This window comes from Felis catus, chromosome A1 (assembly GCF_018350175.1).
Source record: "Felis catus isolate Fca126 chromosome A1, F.catus_Fca126_mat1.0, whole genome shotgun sequence".
Taxonomy (NCBI): Eukaryota; Metazoa; Chordata; class Mammalia; order Carnivora; family Felidae; genus Felis; species Felis catus.
This window is the reverse complement of record NC_058368.1, coordinates 34,651,393-34,672,017: the sequence shown is the minus strand read 5'-3', so window position 1 is coordinate 34,672,017 and position 20,625 is coordinate 34,651,393. Positions and strand designations below refer to the sequence as shown.

Here is a 20,625-nt window from a genome sequence, read left to right as displayed (position 1 = left end):
AAAGGAAATTGAATGAATTCTAAGATAATTCTGTATTTAATTCCATTCCAAAAAACCTGAAAAACTAAATTTGAAATTAGCTGAAAAGCTAAATAACTACTTTTTACAAAGTAGTTATTATGACTATGGAGAAAAAATCTGATAAAACTCCCCTTTGTGTCTACCTCTCCACCACAAGAACATATGGCCCCAAATCCTACAAAATAAACAAAAATAAAATACTAGAAATAGAAATCTTCACAATGGATTTATGTCATACATTCAAGGAACAGATAAATCCAATTATATTTAAAGCTCCAGAATATATAAAAATAAGAAACACTTTTAAAACTTTTATATAAACCAAGTTTAACACTATGTAGTATATATTCCAAAACATGCAAACATATAATGTAGCCTACAATGAAGAAACCAAAATAATTTAATCATACTTATGAAAAAGTTCTAAATAGCAAATTAGTAAACAATATTCCACAGTAAATTAAAAGAATTAACAAGGAAGAATATCCTAGATATTGAAAGATATTTCAATATCAAAAAGTCTAAATTAAAAAGAGTGGTTCCTGGGTGGTTCAGTCGATTGTGTCCAACTGTTGATTTTGGCTCAGGTCATGGTTTTGCAGTTCTTGAGATTGAGCCTCATGTAGGGCTCTGTGCTAATGGCACAGAGCCTGCTTGAGATTCTCTCTCTCTCTCTCTCTCTCTCTCTCTCACTCTCTTTCTTTCTGCCTCTCCCCTGCTCACATACACACTTTCTGTCTCTCAAATAAATAAACTTAAAAAAAAAGAGAAAAGTCACATAAGTAATTGATAGCTTATGAAATACTAATGTCAGTGCCTAAAAAGGTATATCAAAAGTGCATAGCTAGTTAAAAACAATAGATAGCTACTTCTATTAGGTCAGGAACTGAAAAAAGATATGCCATGTTTTGCTTAAAATTTCTCTGCAAGTATGTCAATGCAACATCATGAAATATAAAAATGAGTTAAAATATTTTAAAAGATGCAATGTAATCATTTTTTCGATTCTATTCATGAGTCTATTCATGAGAAAGCTAAAATAATCTAAATATTACTAAATACATTATTGTTTAAAGTTATTGAAATTAATACATTTTAAATCCAGTAAGGTGTGAAGTTATAAAAATATTGTAAATTAGTCAATAAGTAAAAAGATAATAGCTAACACATAATGAGTGTTTACTATGAGCTAATCACTGTTGAAAGGCCTTATATATACATGAAATTTAATCCTCAAAATTATCTTAAAATTATACTCATTTAAAGATGAGGAAATAAAAAATCAAACTTATTAACAAAATTAATAAGAATGTTCAGGATTATGAGGGGAAAAAATGAAAATACAGTGTTTCAAATCAAAATCTCAGAACAATTTTCTAGATATTTGGAAAAAATAAAATAACGCTGGACTTCTATTTGTGTCAATAAAATAAATTCTGTATGAAAAAAAATAGAATAGAAAGAAAGAAATATATCTGGTCTGTTGTCAGGAGTAGCCATCAGCATAGCTTTTTAAATACACACGGAGTAGAATGAAGGTTTTAAAATAAGATACAAGCAGCCAGAAGCAATAAAGAAAAAGATTGATGATAAATTTGAGTCTTATAATTTAAAATTTTCTACAGGGCAAATTGTAACCCACACCAAAAGATAAACAGGGAAAGATGTATGTAGCCCAAATTATGGACAAAATTCTAGTTTCCTTATTATAAAAGAGTATTTATAAATCAATAGAAATCAATAAAAGAAGTGATCAAAATGCAAGAGGGGGATGCCTGGGTGGCTCACTCATTTAAAGCATCTGACTTCTGCTCAGGTCATGATCTCGCTGTCCCTGAGTTCAAGCCCTGCATCGGGCTCTGTGCTGACAGCTCAGAGCCTGGAGCCTGCTTCGGATTCTGTGTCTCCCTCTCTCTCTGACCCTCCCCCATTCATACTCTGTCTTCTCTCACTCTCAAAAATGAATAGATGTTAAAAAAATTTTTTTAAATGCAAGAGGAAAACAGGCGCAGCATGAAGATGCAGTTCACTATAATAAATACGTTCAAAGATAAATGGCTTTTAAACATATGAAAACATAATCTTGTGCACAATTAAATGCAAATTAAACAAATAATGAGATGCCAGTTTTCACTTTCCACATTGGCACACAACAAAAATATGTGATAATATTTTGTAGGTAAGAGTATGAGGAAAGAAGCCATTTCAAACACTGTTAAGTGTGGAAATAGCTGAGATCTCTGGGAAAGTAATGCAGAAATTTGAAAATTCAAACACACACACACTTAACTGGGAATCATATTTGTTAGAATGTATTTGCAGACATGTATGTAACAATGCATATATGCATTGTCTTTGATAATAAAATACTGTAAAAATAAATTCCAGCAGTAACAGGTTGATTTAATAGGGGAATGCATTGAAGAAATACGCAGTTATTAAAAAGACAGAGGCAATAGATTTACATATACATTGAAAAATGATCTTGAAGATATATTTTTAGATATGATGACAGTTATACATTTGGAAAAAGGGAGCATATGTCCTTGTGTATACTATGCTTCTATGACTATGCAAAAAGGATCCATGTACATACATGCAAACGTACATATATACATATTTATATTGCTTGTATAAGCATTGCATATTTCTGAGAAGATGCATAATTGAATCAATGTCAGTGGTTACTTCTGAGAATGGGACAGAGTGCTAATGGGTAGACGTAGGTGAGATATTGGCCTTTTGCAGTATTCAATTTTGCACTGTTTAGTGCTTTATCATGTTTTTACTCTTTTGCCATGAATTTCATTACTATTTCAATGAAAAAAAATGTAAATAAAGAATAGTGAGCAATTTTGAGCAGAAATTGGAGGATAGAAAACACTGCAATTTATGAGCCAATCTCACTATCCTTTTTGGTTGTGAATATTAAAATTTTCTCCATGGCTTTGATAAGAGAAGTTTTCAATCTTTTGCTTTGTCATAGAAATAATGTTTTAGAGCAAAGAGATCAAGGGCTTTGAAGTGCAACACTCGGTGTACAAATCACAGTCCTGTAGAAATTGTGTGATCTCAGAAAATAGTACTTAACTCTCATTCTTACTGCATTCTATTTGGTTATCTAAAATAAGGTCTTAATTTCTAAAATGTGTATATGTGAAATGAATTAAATTCTGTAAAGTTCTTAGTGCCCTGTGAAATTCTGAACAATTCTCCATGGTTCCCAGATATCAACAATCCTTGATTCACATGAAAATCCCTTTACTTTGCAGTGTGCATCTTTTTCTTTCTCTAACATGGTGTTAGTAGAACAAACAATATAGACTTATTATTGAGTTCAATCACCACAGAAAAGAGTTAATTCAACTTCCCCAAATTGTGGTCAGCTACTATAGTCCTAATTGTTTCTTTCCATGGACAAAGGAAAAAAGAAAATAACAACAACGAAAAAAAAAAGTCTAACTACGCCAATGTTTGTCAATATAATTTCCTCATTTTTCATACCAAAAGTTGGAAAGATTTTTCTTTTCATGAAAGCCTCTCTTCTTTAGTCATTTATCCTTTAAAACAGTAGCTTGCTTTATTTTACTTTGCTGAAAACGCCTGAGTTAACCCATTATCTACTGATACTTCTTTGCTACTATTTTAGAAACTGGACTCTGAACAAATAAAACTAAATTTAACAGGAACACATAATATTGGAAGGGTAGCAAATCCATAGCATGGCAAAATTAGATAGTGTGAAAAAGCCATATCTAGCTTTCAGAACAAAACCCCAGCTACCAAGTTGCTTCAGTACAAACAGAATTGAGGTAGTGGTTTAGCATCTGCACATGCAGAGAGGACTTAGGAATTTTAAATATGAAAAAGCCCAATGTGATTCTACATTTTAATATAAGTGCAGGAAATGATGCTATCTCTACAGGTGGCATTAAAAGATATTTTGGCAAGACCCATAGAGGCAGATTCTCTGATCTCTGAACACTGTAAACAATACTATGTCAAAATTAGGGAATTGGCTAGATGTTTATAAAGAACGTGGAGAATAGGGTAGATGGTAACGAAACAATGATAGGCGTTGGATGATTGAAGTCTATAGAAATATCCTGTCCTCATTCCCTCCCCACCCATAGTATTTCTCAAACTTTAACAGACTTAAGTATCATTGAGTAGATTGATACAAATCAAATTTCTGAACCCCACCCCAAAATTTTACATTCAGGAGGTTGCTAATTTCTTTTGGGGCTAATTAGGGTATAGATTGCTCTCAAATCATGTTTTGAGAAACATTGCTCTGAATTCACAATTTAAGTATCTATTCATTTTATTTAGTGTGTGTGTGTGTGTGTGTGTGTGTGTGTGTGTGTGTGTAACATTCGAGTAACTATAATTCAAAGCATTGTGCTAGGATGCAGTATTATAAACAGTAATAGGGTCCCTATCTTCAGAGTTTCTATCCAAGTTAGAGCTAATCATGTACATGAGAATGTACAAACCAAGGAGACAGCAGGAAGCAGAGTAAAGTTCAAGATCAGTAAGAGACGTATTTGAGAAGAGAACAACTGCAGATGTGGTCACCAGTTAAAAGGGGTTAAACTTGGAATGACATTTAAGAATGGTTCAAATTACAGCAGGTGTGGATGGAGAGCTAGAGCCATCCTGGAAGAAATGGCATTAGCAAAAGCACACAGGGTGAAGGAGACCCATTGTGTTTTGTGTTTGTCTCTAGCTCTACCTGGATGACTGAGTGGTGTGGACTCTTCATTTCAAACCCTGGCCCTGGCATAAAGTCCATTACTGTCTCTTCAGGTCAGTGTCTTGTTAATGACTTTGGGGTATGTTTCCATTTCTAAAATTCTTCAGTTCTGTTAATCTACTTAATATTCATGTTTGATGTGTTTTTAAACACCTGGGCCAGGATCACAGATATGATTTTGTACATAAAACAAAAAGCATTTGAAAAAGAGGGATGTGAGGAAATACAATCTAATTCTTGTTTAGCTGTAGTTGCTACCTGATAATTTAAAAATATAACTGGGATGTCATGTGGCAGATTGTGGAGGTATTGGGTATATGTGTGTTAACAAACTATATAAAAATGTATTCTTAAATTTATTATTTAAATTATTTTAAATTTCCTACTATTTTATTTAAATTAGCATTTGAACAGAATCTTTTTGGTCTGTTCTTGTTTGTTTGTTTGTTTGCTTCTGCATCTATGCAGATTTAACAGTTACCGTCCTTTTTTCATTGACTTCTTCTGTGAATTTACTCAGAAAGTTGATTTGAGTAACAATGTTCGACTTCACCCACTCACATTTTCAGCCTAGACTTTGGTGACACAGGTACCTGCTCATTGCATGAATCACTGACTTTAGATTTTCTTGTCATTGCATACCTGTGTTGTAGAGAAACATAGTAATCCATTAAAATACATCAACAAAAATATTTAGGATGTTTCAGTGTTATCTTTTCCTTTGCAGTGACCTGCACATGTCTTTTCATTCTGGATGCTCTCCACATTTCAAATAGGGACACGAAAATGCATTTTATGGTGGCCAAAACAAGAACTTCTGTATAGATCAGTTCAGATTTTTGAGCTAAAGATGGAACTCCATGGGTTCATTTCTACTTATTCATACAGTATCATTTAAAGCTTATATTGGAAATGCAAAGGTTTGCTGAATATTGATGGCTGCAGGAAAATCAAGCTAAACAGCATAAATTATGTTTTCTGTAATTTATGTGTAGATTTGAAATTAAGTTAAAATAACCTGTTGAAATGATAGTAGTAAGTTATAGAGAAAATCACTTTTAGACAAAAAGCTCTTTTCTTAACCTGAAATGTTTCCAAGTTTCTTCCAAGAAAATTCCAGTATTAATTCTAACATTTCTTCTTTGAGAAAAGTGACTTTGTATAATTTACTCTTGTATTCCACTGGTGTGCCCACATTTTTAATACCGAAATTCCCTTCTCTGTATTACTTCACTATATATCCCTATTACAGATTTCATTTTTAGATGTCTGAATATCTGGTTTGCAAGTAGATTGTATGGAGTCTCAATATTCAATTTATATGTAATAATAGCAATATTTGTATCAAATGCCATTTTATTTTGTGGACTTTTTTCTTTTCTTCATTTTTTTTTTAATTTTTTTTTTTCAAACGTTTATTTATTTTTTTGGGACAGAGAGAGACAGAGCACGAACGGGGGAGGGGCAGAGAGAGAGGGAGACACAGAATTGGAAACAGGCTCCAGGCTCTGAGCCATCAGCCCGAGCCCGACGCGGGGCTCGAACTCCCGGACCGCGAGATCGTGACCTGGCTGAAGTCGGATGCTTAACCGACTGCGCCACCCAGGCGCCCCTCTTTTCTTCATTTTTGACAGACACAATGAAAATCAATTCCATTTCAGAGGTCTGGTCATTTTCAAGTATATCTTTTTTATTTCTGTAATGTCATATGCCTGCTCAATAATGCTTTAAGTATTCTAGATTTTAGACGTTTGCCTTAAATCAGATATTAGATGATAATCGGCTGCTGTCATAATCTTTGACTCTAATTTTAAGCTCTTTGATTTTACAGCTTTTTAAATTTTTTAATGTTTATTTATTTTTGAGAGAGAGAAAGAGAGAGTGAGAAGGAGAGAGAGCATGAGTGGAGGAGGGGCAGAGAGAGAGAGAGACACAGAATCTGAAGCAGGCTCCAGGCTCTGAGCTGTCAGCACAGAGCCTGATGCAGGGCTCAAACCCACGGACCGTGAGATCATGACGGGAGCTGAAGTCAGACGGTGGTCAACTGACTGAGCCACCCAGGCAACCTGTTTTTACAGCATTAAAAAAAATAATAATGAACTATAAGCCTCCTTTTTCTTTGATTATTTTTATATTGATTTACACTCATAGATATGCTATTGCATTTTATATCTTGGATTTTTTTCCATTTTGAAGAATCATTCACCACCCAAACATCTAAGCAAGAAGCATTTTTGTATACCTCTTCTATGCAGTATATAATCTATCTCTGATGACTGGGTAGGCATACAGTTTACAAATTGAATTGGACTGACCCTATCTTATGGAAATGTAGATTGTCATTATTTATAAGTATTATTTCCTTCCTATATATTTGGTATAATTCCTTTATCTTGAGTCAGTGAAATAACCTTAATTTGAAACCTCTCTTCCGACATTATTAGTTAAACTATATATACAGATGCCTTACAAAAAGGTTTTAAAGAGGATAGGAAGAGCTGACTTTTGCAGGGAGTTTTACAACTCCCTCCTTATGCATTCTATGTAACACCTGAGAAGGAAGGTATGACAAAAGAGCATGAACTTGTTTGAAATTTTCAATTAGGTTTGTCTCGCTGTCATTGTAAAGGAGTGTGAAACATTATCCTGTTTTAGAGAGAATATGTCTCTTAACTGTGTATGAAAATAATTCAGGATTCAAAGGGAAACTTATTTACATTTTAAGTATATCTGTTTAGATTAAGAATGAGATACCATTTTAGCACTGTTCCCAACAGAGAACTATCAATAAATCAATATGATACATCCTTCAGTCATGACGAGAAGTATGGACATAGAATCGAGCATCTTTACAGATGAATCAAGCTCAGGTATTAGGCATTTCTAACAGATAGCAGAGTATTTCAAGTACCCTTCTCAAAGTTCATGAAAAATATGGAGACTATGCCCACTAAAGAGGATGGGAGTCATTAACTTGATTTAAATGAGGTGGAAAAGTGCATCTGCATTTATATTTTATAAATAATGTCTTTGGGAGAATAACATTCTGGAAGTCTTTGTATTTAAGCTGAAGGGAAGATGTGCTGATTTAATTCAATATCTAACTCCTAGAAATGTCTAAAGAGAAAATGATAAAACCATACTCTGGCATTTTAACCTCCAGTGAAAAAATATATAAACTAACTGAAAACATGAGTCATCTTATTTTCCTTCTTCTAGCCCATCAAAGTGATCAAAAGAGAATAGTGCAACATGAACCAATGTGAAAACAAGAAACCTTTGTATGATAGCTTATAACTTATGAAGTGTTTTCACAGATAATCTTTTGGTTTATTATTTAAAAAAACTCTGTAAGGCAAATGGGGCGGGGTCATAATTATTCTCCTCACTTTAAAGATAAGAAAATGGGGATTATGAAAATTACATAATTTAAGATTAGAGGTTAGTAATGTGTAGAATCAAGAATTCTCTTTAAGCCTTCAGAGATCGTCATATCACCTTAATTTTTCCAGAAAAATAGAATAATGAGATTTCTTAAAACTCCTAGATTAAATGGTTTAGGAACATAGATTCCTGTATTTGTATAGCCTCATTAAGATTAATCACATATTATTTCACCATGTCCTTGTTGTGGGAAATAGTCTGTCATATGGAATAACCCTGAGAACTTTTTTGAAAAAGAGATGTCTCCTTTATACTTTATATAATAGTAAATCAGCTATCTCTGAAGTTTGTAAAATTTGAGACATATGACAAGGTTCTATCTAGTGAAGAAAGAGAACATCTATAATTTTCTTAAGTAGTTGTTCTCAAATCTCTAAATATTACCATTTAGAATTGCCAGAGAGAAAAAAGAATTATTTGACTTTTTATTGGCATACCTTGTGTGTTCTAGGCCAACGTGCAATTTTGTTGTTATTGTTGTCATTGATAATGAGTGAATGGGTGAACAGAGAGCTGGCTTTTATTGAAAGCAGAAAAAAGAATCTCAGTAAGAGTAAACAGCCTCAAATCTTATGAGTCAATTTTGTGACAGTCTGTCCCTTGCTTCTTCGCTTTGGGTAAGTTTTATTCTTTAATTCTTTGCCATTTCCTAAATGAGGAGATACAGCAATCATAGCTCAGCAAATTGCTAGACAAGACAACGTATGATCTTCTTTGGCTCACATTAATGGATGGATGGTTTGACTGAAGCCATCACTATTGTGACCTTAGCTACAGCTTCAACACGCTTCTGGAGGACAGAGCAGCCATTGTTCCTGCAAAAATTTTGTGGCCAAAACAACTGCTTGCATTCAAAATAGCATGTCCTATTAATTGGATGTTTCCCAAAAGTTTCCACTATTATGGAAAGGCTGAGATTCCTCTTAATGATAGGTTATTGGTTCTAAACTGCATTTGCGCAAAGAGGGCTGACTCTAAAAAATATCTAGTAAGCCTTTGGATACAGCCATGTGAAGTTTTCTAAATTCTCTTTGCTGAATTAGAAATAACATACTATCCAATTTAAAAAGGGTGCAAAACATGGCCCACAGACAAATTGCCCATCTCAGGTGGTACATAGTTTGCTCAGACTTTATTACGGAAAAGAAAAAACCCAAGAGAAAAAGAGACCAAGGGGTGAACTACTCAGTAATCTTGTCATGCACCTTCTGCCACACATTCATTAGAGCACAAGAGTTTTTAAAGCCAAGCACGTAGATTGCTACTCACTGGTAGATATTGGTTGGTGAATGAGAATCGTAGCAGTATCTGACTGAAGTGGTTTAAACAATTAAAAACTTCAGTGAGCTAAACTATTATGGATAAAGTAGAAGTTAGTGGATTCAACCACATGCTCATGATCATTTGTATCGTTTTCACTTAATGGTATCAGAGCCTTGGAAATAATTTCTGTAAGCATTTGGTGAGAGCTGAATTCTGCAGAGATGTTGTATCTTTGAAATTAAAAATGGCTGTGCAATGTCTCCTGCAGTATTTAGGGCAAAGTTGTGTTTAGAATACTGATTATAAAATGATTTTGTGGTATTTTCTTCTTCTCTAAAAGCTCCTTATAGTACCAGATAATATCATCTGATGGGCAATTTGCCTCTATGCTCTGTTATTTTTTCCCTTTGTTTCCCATAACTTTGGGTTTGTTTATAAATAAGAAATGAAAACAAGAATTTATATTATTCAAAGCCTCCTCCAACTTGCTGGTGATCTCACTGATTCCATCTCACTGATCTCTTTCTTTTCTTTCTTCTTAGTTGGGAAAAAATTCTTAATAGCATTAATTATATAAAGTTATACAAATATATATCTTAATTGTTTATATATTGTATATACACACAATTGTGTGTATATACGTTTGTATAATCCAGACCTGATAAAAACATTTGTATTACCAATTCCCTGGTGTGTAATAGCTGACCACTAGCCTAGGACACAACCAAGAAATAATTGAATTTAAGGAATTTGGGAACAATCTTACATGAGTAATTAATGATACTTGTGTAACATCACTAAAAAGTTGATTAGCATTAGATTTGGTATAAAAAGCAAAGCATTAGTGATCTCTAGGTGTGTACCAGACAGGGTAAAGGTAATATGTATGGCAAATGAGGATTAGACTGGAACATAAGTGTCTGAGTTCTAGTACCTTCTCTGTCACTACTTTCCATGGACATGTTAGCATCTAATTTACCCACTATGGATTTGGTTTCTTCAGTGAAATTGAAATGGTGCAGGTATAAATGTGGCAACATCTTAGATATGAATCTTTCTGTTCACTACTTGAAAAATCTGCATAAAAGGGGAGAAAAAGGCAAGCCTTCATTGCAGCAATTAGAGGGAATGCATAAATGCCAACATAAGGCAAAGAGCTTATTGATAATCAAAGGCACACAGGAAGCTGTGGTGCTAGGGTGCATTGTACAGGAAATGGCAGAGTGTTTTATAATGGAACTCTGAAGGGGAAAGCAGTAGCAGATTCCAGAGAGGGCTTCTAAAAGGGTATGTTCTCAAAGATCAGTTACCCATCCTGAATTGCAAATGGTAGACAGCTGGGAAATGATGTAATAGATCAGACAAAGCGCTTACCCAGGAAAGGTAGAGAGTGGAGGCATATAAAGTATGTTTCTGGTTAGGTTCCAGTGAAGGAGGTTGGGTGAGAATCCTGGTATAGCAAATCTCAGAAGTTCCAGCAAAATTACATTACTTAAGTGTGCATTATTTGCCTTGAAATCTGGAAAAGATTGGTTACAGTAGTCAGTGGAAGCCAGGGTGCACAGGTAGGGATGGGAGCCTTCCTGAAACTAGCTGTCTTCAAAGAGACAAAATGAAAGCCTCCAGAGGCACCATATTTTAATACAACATTTGATCAGCCAAGTGACAGAAGAGGTAGCCTTTGAGTTAGGAAACCTAGAAGACAATCTCAGATGCCGTCACCCTCCAATTAGCCAAAAATAAAAATAAAACAAACAGTGCAAATGTTTCAGGAAAGTCCAACTCTTTCAACCAGTAGTAACTCAAAGAGATCTAGGACAACAATATTATAATAAAAATTATGCAAATAAAAAAATGCAAATGAACAGTAAATCAAAGAAAGGAAAAACACTTAGTAAATATGTTGTTGCAAATTGAAAGAAAATTTTAACAAAGGATTCAAGCATGAATATACGTATAAAATAACACAGAACTGAAACATAAGAACTCAGGGAATGTATGGCCTAAAGACTGGCTAAATTCTGGAAAGAAAATGAAGGAAACAGAATAGAAGATGAAATTGAGTGACACACAAGAACAGAGATGATGGGAAACACAATAAGGAATATGGAGGATAGAAATGAAGAATCAACACTTCCCCCTGAAAAGAATACCCACAAACAAGCTAGGAGTTAAGGCAGAGTTGTCCAATGATAGATGAGAAGATAGTCAAAGGAGAATGTTTCACACCAATGTAACAATAAATATTTCAAAATATAATAATGACAGGAAGCTTTGAATCTACATATTGAAAGTTGTAGTGTGTACTAGGGGAAATGTACAATGGTTAATATGAAGATATAGCCTAGTAAATTTATTGGAATTTTAAAATAAACATTTGTTAGTAAGGCAAAAGAACAAGTCACTTGTAAATGGAAAGGGACGAGAGAGAGAGAAAGAGAGAAAGAGAGAAAGAGAGAGAGAGAGACATTTTCCTCAGGCTACTCTACCAAATTATTCAACTCCAGACACTGGGCTTAAAATATTCTTAATATGATAAAGATCGAGACAAAGATTTTATATTCAACCAAGATCTTTCAATTATAAAAGCTACAGACAAATAGTTTTTCCCAAGAATCTCTTGAGGGATCAAATAGAGAATGAATACTGCCTGCCAAGAGTTGGTGGTTGAAAATATAGCCAAAGCTGTAAACATCAAATATATTTAATGATAAAACTAAGTTCTAAAGGAAAATGTAGACCAAACTGATGAAATAGAATATAAGCATTATTAAATAAACCAAAAAATATTCAGAAGAGGATGAGGGGAAAAGTGGAGAACTTACAAATTATATCATGTGTTACAGCCAGGAGTCAAATATTATGAATAAACTTGACAAATCAATTAGTAGAAGAATTATCTTTAGTTGTATAAAACTGAACACTAAGAAAGAGTATACCATCAGCCAAACCTACCAATAGAAGAGAAGAATAGAGAAGATCTAGAAAAAGAACAGAATAAATTTTATTATTTTTCATACCTTGAAACTAATAGTTACTCTATACAGAAATATAGAACTAAATATCTTAGCAAAACATAATGTAAAGGCAATCTCTGGAACAATCATTGAAATTTATAAATATTAGAACAAAAGAGCAAACCAAAAGGTACAAAAGAGACAAAAGAGAACATACATTTAAAGAGAAAATAAAACCTTGCAAAGGTGGATAAACATAAAATAATATGGTAAAATTAAGATCAAGCATATTCTTACCAATGCATGTAATGGTTATAACTGATCTATTAAAGGGAATAAGAAAAGACTTTAGATTGTATTAAAAAGTAAGCCTCAAAGCTATGACACATAAAAGTGATTCACCCAAAACAATATTATTTAAATCTTGAAAAGAAAAGGTTGAACAAAGTTGTTCAAATTATATGCTTTCAGCTAAAAAGCAGCAAAGGTGACAGATAAAGATACTTCATAACATACAATGAAGGGAATTATGAAAATCTATATATCAAAAAACAAGAAAGCAACTTGGCCCAACAAGAAATGAAGGAAACAAAAGGCAAAATTGACAAAAAAATATGAAGCTTTAATAAATTTTTCTATTTTCAAAATAAAATGGGACAAAATAAACCAGAATACGCAAAACCTTAATAATATAATTTATAAAGGTATCTGATTAATCTCTATTACCTTCCGTATCCTATAAATCAGGAATGTGTCTTCTTTTTTTGAATTCCATGGTATATATATTGTATAAATTTAATATTTTATACATGTATCCACAGGTGTGTGTGTGTGTGTGTGTGTGTGGAGAAAGAACTTCTTTTAAGTAATTGTCTTAGAAGATTGTGGAGGCCAACCAGTGCAAAAACTACAGTGTAGGACCAGGGTGGGCTGATTCTGCAGCTGGAGTCCAAAGACAGTCAAGCCAGAATTTCCTCCTCCTTAGGGGCTCTTTTCAGTTAAGTCATTCAAGTGGTTGGATGAGGCCCACCCATATTATGGAACAAATCTCTTACCTAAACAAATACCTCCCAGCAACTTCTAGACCTGTGTTAGACCATATCTGAGTACTCTGGACTAGTCAAGTTGACACATATAATTAGCTATCACATTATGCATTATCATAAATGCATATCTAATGCATTTATGTATGTGTATGTGTGTGTGTGTAATATGTTTTCCCATTCAACACATTTTTGGTAAAATCACTTACACCATTCCATAAAAATAGGTACCTCAAAATATATTGACATACCTTCGATTGTAAGACTTTATGACATTGACCCCATTTCCCGCCCCCCCTTCCTTTAATATTAGAGCCATTGCACCACCACGTTTTAAATTGTACATGGCTATTCGCTTTAAAAACTAGGTTTTCCAGCATCTTTTATAGCTAGATATCTTCTGGTGATTAAGTTTTGTCCCCTGGATACAAATGGAAATGATATATACACCTTCAAATCTGATTCTTTAAAAATGCAAGTACGTAGTGCTCATGCTTTACACTTTCCTCAGGCTGGATGCTAGAATTGGTGGTAACTGAACTTTGACCACCCAGGGAAAGAAATCACATATGAAGACAGCAGAAAAGAAAAAAAAAAAAATGTCAAGAACCCATGTGTCTGAATGACCTCAGGCTATAGAGCTATCCCATTATCCTGGTTTGGCTTATGTAAGATATGAGTGAACCCTCTTGTCTAAACTATATCTGGGGTCTCTTTATTACAGTAGCATTCTCTTTATTCTCTTTATTGCTTAATAAGCAATAACATTTTTACCAAAATTACCATATTATAAGTAATGTGATGCATCTACATCATAACATTTTTTCCAAATTTTTCGTATTTAAGAACAAAATTATTTGTTCTTAATTCTTATTTCAAAAATTATCAAAATTATCTATTTATAGGTTGCTTTATGAAAAGATGGTACCAATTTATATGAACACCCTCTGTTTATGACAATATCAATATCATGGCGACCTAATTCTTTGAGACTCCTTTATGACGTAAGATAGATCAAAGATATGTTCTCTCTGTGATCAGCCATTCTTTTCACATACTCTATTCACCCAACTTTTTTCCCTTAAGTCTTGTAATTATTTAAATATAGGAAATATCACTTGAAGTTGAAAGGAATAGGAAAGAAAAACTGCACTTGGTTTTCCTGTGGGGCTTAAAGAAAGAAAATAATCATCTTCATTACATGATACTTTTCATCTTTAACTTAACTTTCAATAATTAAAGCCTCTAATTATATTAATTAAAAAGGCTACTTTAAGATTAATGATATGGGTAGGGGGGAGTATTAAGGGAAGTTTGGGTTTCGCTTTGACTTCAAATGTTACTTGCTGTCCACTCAGTTCAAATTCCCCTTTCATGAGCTGCTCTGATTACATAGTGTTCGTGTCACTGCAGCCGAAGGGAAGCTGAAAGCCCATTTGGAGCTTTTATCTTCCGCCCTCTACACACCCCTTCACTCCGTGTTACTTTGACATATAGTCAATTGGACAATCACTTATTGTGCAGATGTCATGCTGATAAAATATGGTTTAATCATATTTTTACTTTGTTCTCATGAATATTTTCCATAAGTTTTTAGAGACAAAGGTTTCTGACAGCCACTTGCCCACCAATTTAACAGTGACTCAAGTGGTAAGGATGAATCCCCAAGCATGCTCTGGTTACAGCACCTTTAGCTGATGGCTTTGGGGAACTGCAAACCCACTTTCCCTTGGCCTGTGTTGTTCTCTTGAGGAGCTCAGCGGGTTTCCAGACATTTGCTCAGGCCCAAACTGTCATGACAGAGGCAATTAATGTGGTAATGAGAGTTTGGCGTCCAAAATGTTATTTCCTGCAGGGCTTGTCACATATTTCAGAGAACATTAGGAGCAAACAAAATTCTGCTTTGTCTCTTTCCATCCCCAAACAGTTGGACCTTGAAAATCTCATGCATCAGAGGCATACCAGGGGAAGACTGACAAAACAGAGGCAGAGGGGACCACTTGAAACTTGCAGGTTTAAAGACTGGCTGTTTAAAACTGTAGGAATACTGAGGAAAGAGGTTGAAAAAAAATAATGTTAAATATATATTTTTTTCTATATGGCCAACCTTTACAAACTAACATTTTAACTCCAAATTTTAACATGTATTTGTGGGAGATGGATCTTCCCCCATAGTCTGAGAGGGTCTCACCTTTTCTGTACACGTGAATTTGCAGCGTCATATTGAAGAAGCCTGCAAGGGCCAGAGCACCAGTCTCTGGTAAGCTTAAGTTTCTGCCACAAACACAATTTTGTGGTCATATAATAACTCTGCAACTAAACTTGATTTAAAGCTCTTAATTTAAATTATGAGGTAGAAAAGGCACAGAAAATTTTCTCATATAAAATTTCTTGAAGCAAAACTGCAGAATAAATACTGTCCTTTAATATGTTTAATAACTAATTCTGTAAAACAAATTCAATAAACTCATCAATTTGCCACACTTTTTAATTAATAATTTAGCTAAGCATTGGAGATGAAAATCAGGAAAAAAAAGACAGTGCTTTGGGGAGTGGCTTGGCTCATTCAGACCATTTTTGTCCTATTTTATCCTTTGGGATATTTTGTAATGAAGCCTGGAATGTCCATGTCAGATCAGGTACTCTAAGGTTTTATGACCCAAAGGATTTAACACATTCTCCAAGAGTGGATTATCATTTGAAGGTGTCTTCCAATTAGGTATGAAACCCTGTAACATCTGGGATAACCGCATGTGCATTTCAGATCACTTTTAGGAGCAGTGGTGCTTTGTGAGTGGATCTTTATAAATGCAATGCAATGGCTGTGAAGATAGCAACTGTGTTTCCAATGTGTCTAAATCCATGCCTTTTTACTAGCTCTATTGCCTAGGAAACAGGATGCAATGCAGCTGTCTATGTCATAGACATAGCTGCTTACAGAGACTGAATCATTGTCGTTTGCATAAAAGACAGCATGCTTTTATCCATACCTACAGCCTGGACAACAGCCTACCATCTCTTGCTCTCTGTATCCCTCAGCCTCTTACATACAGACCTATGAGGAGTAGAGTACTACCATTTAAAAATAAACACTTCTATACTGTTCATAAGAAAACTAGATTACTGAGATGTCAAAAGAGAGAGACATAAAATGCAGAAAGATAGAATGGGATATAACCTCGTTACCATGTTTTGATAATCTACTGCTGCCTAAAAGCTACCCCCAAATAGTGGCTTGAACAATAGCATCTAGTTCAGGATTGTTTACGCAGTGACAATCGGACCTTTGCTGGGGCTAGAATCGTCATCTGTCTGGCAAATGGTAGTGGCTGGAAACATGAAACAGCTGGAGAATAGAACAGCTGAAACTCCTTGATGGTCTCTAGCTTTATGTGATTTCTACAGCATGGTGGCTTTAAGGACTTCTCACATGGCTGCTCAGAGCTCCAAAAGCATATGTCCCAAACGAGAGAGAGAGTCAAACTGTAACTTTACCACAATGTATGACTTAGTCTTAGAAGGCCCACGGTAACTTCTGCCACATTCCATTTGTTAGAAGTGAGCTAGTGAGGCCAGTCCATATTTAATGGGGAGATTATACTCAATCTTTTGCTAAGAAGGTTGTCAAAGAACTTGTGGGTGTGTTTTTACAACCATCACAAAGAGAAATACCATTCATTTACTGTTATTTCTAATGGTAATCATCATTATAATGATGACACCAATGATACTATCTATAATTTTTAAGTGCTTTATATATACCAGGCATATTAAGGATATCATCTGCAATATATCCTTTTAGTTAGCTACTCCATTATCCTCAGTTTAAGGATGAAGTCTAAAACTTAGAGAGGCATGAGGTGCCTAAGTGGCTCATTCAGTTGAGCTTCTGACTCTTGTTTTCGACTCAGGTGATGATCTCATGATTTGTGAGATCCAGACCCATGCTAACAGTACAGATCCTGCTTGAGATTCTCTCTCTCCCTCTCTCTGCCACTCACACACATGCTCTCTCTCTGTCAACAAATAAACATAAACATATAAAATAAAATAAAATAAAATAAAATAAAATAAAATAAAATAAAATAAAATAAAATAAAATAAAATTTAGAGAGGTTTCATAATGTGCCATAATCCTACTGCTAGTATGGGGTGAGAAACGATCTCTACCAGCACCTTCATGGTCCAAAGAATGTTCTTTTCAGCAGTATACCAAATTGCATATCCTTGTAACTTGATTTTCTACACAGTATAGATGCACAGGGGCAGGTATCCTATATGATTTTAGTTGTTGTTTTGGTTAGATCAGCATATGTCTTGCTAACTTACAAGTCAAATATGTTAGATAAAAGTGCTGTTATAGATATGAGAGATGTGTCATTGCTGTGCATGAATTCATTACGTGCTCTCAGAGAAAGTATTGGATAGTAAAAGAAATTAATTTATAAAACCACTATTAATTTATGTTGACATAGAGTAAACCTGAAAATAAGGAGGTATTTGTAGCTGATAGGTAACACTTGGAAAAACTGCTGAGTGGTTCCCTCTTAATGGGAACATTCTGAAATATTGTATGACAGATGACAGTATTGTCCACTATTATTACCTTTCTTCAGCAGGAGTTATTAAAAAAGCCTCTGAGCCAAGTTGCTTAAATCATCAATAATATTCATGTAAACACCTGCCACAGTTTAACCAAATACATCACTATGGGGAAGCGTGACAACCAACTCAAGGCACATGGTGTATTAACACTGGCCACTAATAACTTTTAGCCAATAATATAAGAACCAAAATATACCAAATACCAATCCTAGAGGATTGAAATTGTGTGCATGTGTATGATGGTTACATGCCATTTTAATGACTTATGCACTAAGAAAGGATAATAAGAAAGCTCAGTTATTGCATTTAAGCAATTCTTAAGTATTCTTGATTTTACTGTCTTGTGATATCTTACCTTCAAGCTATTGATGTGTTAACAAAAGTTTGTAAATCTAATAATAAATAATTATTTGTAGTTGACTTTATACATACTTAAGGGATTTGACAAGGTGAATCTTTATGAAAAACATACACGTTTTAGTCTAATTTCATATTAACTACTTTATATTTCCCACATGTTCTAATCTGTGAAGATAATCACATTGACTCTTAAATTTGAAAGGAAACTGCATCTTCACTCATTGATATTTAAAGATAGAGTATTAGGTTTTAGTTATTAAAGCATGAGTTTTGAGAAAGTAGATTGATTTCTGGTATGAATGAGGGATTTTAAGCTAAGAATTCAATATATAAACTCAGTTTATGCTACTCAGTGTGTCTGATTCTTAGGGCAAGTCTCTAAATCACTTAGTGGTTCGATTTCACATTTAAAGATTGGACTATTAGGGATTGTATTTCAAATGTACTTTTCCCTAGAATGCCTTATACATGATATGCATGATTATCTTTGAATCCTGGAGGAGGAAGGAACATCATGACTGTAAATTGGGAAATGAGACATACTCAGTGTATGTGACTTATCACAGAGCTAGTTAATGAGACATTTCCCGCATGCCATACCTCCCCGCCAAAATACATCTACTGACTTGCAATCTGAATTTTTTTTCATTAAACCATTTCCAATAATAGAAATAAGAAGCACAAGAACACGGATTTTTTCTCAGCTGAAGATTGCCCTTTTTCTGTGAAATATTCCAAGAGGGAAACTACAGATATGGATATTTTTGGCTTACGAATCTTACATTCCTTACATCCATCCCTCTCCCACACCAAAAGACACTTATGACAGAAAGGAATTCTGTCTTTTACAGGAATCTGGAGTTAGAATTATACTACCAAGTACTACAATCACATGGAAGAAATACCTAAAACTCTTCTTTATTCTTGAATATTCCACCATAAACAATCATCTATCAAATATTTTTAAATTATATTAGATGCTCCACAAACTCGGGGTGAAGTTACTGTTTCCTCCTTTCCCTGTCCTACCCCAGTTACTCTCTGTGCACTGACATGTGTTACTATCACAAACTTCATTTTTTTGCAAGTGATGCTTTCCACTCCAAAATATCCATAAACTCAAAAGTCTTATTTATTCTAACAGAAGTGTATTCAATGTCCAATTGTCTCCCTATTCAGTTTACCACTATGATCTAAACAACCATCATTTTGCTCTTGAAATAACGTCCTAAATTATTTCCCTGAAGTTACTCGTGTCTGTTCAACACCAAGTATCCAGAGAAATCGTTACAAAACATGAATCAGATCATTTATTTCCCCTGCTAAGAACTTGACTTTCCATTGAGCATAAAAGAAAATTCAAACGCCTTATCCTGGGCACAAAAGTCTACATTATATGACCATTGCCTTCCTCTCCAACTTCATCTCCTTCTAGTCTCTGCTGATAGACTGTGAGTCAACAGCACTAATTTTCTTTCAATGCACCAGTATTGTTCCTGCCTTTAGAACTTTTGGATTGAGTGTTTGTTCTTCTTAAACTCTAGGCCCCAGGAGGTCAAATGTGGCTTCTTTATATAATTCAATATAAAGTGCACATCTTTCACCTTAGTCCTTTTCCACTATATCAACTAGCTTTATTATCAACACGATAGTTATTAGGGGAAATTACTTTTTCCTCTCATTTACTTATTCCCTTATTACCTCTGTTCCTTATCATTAAAATCATTAAGTTGCCAAGAGCCAGTCTTCTGAATTACTAGAATATGGAAAAGTATCTGGCACAAAAATGGGCTCTTGATAAATGTTTGACAAAATTTTTTAATGAGTTTATGAATAAATACTAGGCATAGAGTGCCTGACGGAAATCTGACTTCTTCACTATTTCTGTTGCTTCATGCTTAGTTTGACTGTGGAAGACCAGAAAGTTAGACCAAGGGCTCCTGACAGAGGCCAGAAAAGACCAGTAAGTCCCCAAAAGGGAATATCCTGGGGGGGTATAAGGCATATCTGGGCTGCTGGCATTATAGGAGGAACTCCTCAAAACTCATGAAAGATACTTGAAGCTCATGTAGAACCAGGCTCTATGGCTAGGTAGTTGGATTTTGGCTGTGAGAGTATGCATTGGCCCAAGTTTTCACTTTGTATCCCGATTAAATAGAGTTTCACCACAAAAGTC

The 20,625-nt window shown here is 34.4% G+C and overlaps 1 long non-coding RNA gene across 2 annotated transcripts in view; it reads left to right on the top strand.

The window, feature by feature from the left end:
* Positions 1 to 20,625, top strand: part of LOC123384353 — a 936,858-nt gene that overhangs the window by 695,113 nt on the left and 221,120 nt on the right. For both annotated transcript variants that reach the window (XR_006595332.1, XR_006595337.1), the window contains exon 6: positions 4,751 to 4,830. This is a non-coding gene — a long non-coding RNA (uncharacterized LOC123384353). The remainder of the gene's footprint in view (positions 1 to 4,750; positions 4,831 to 20,625) is intronic.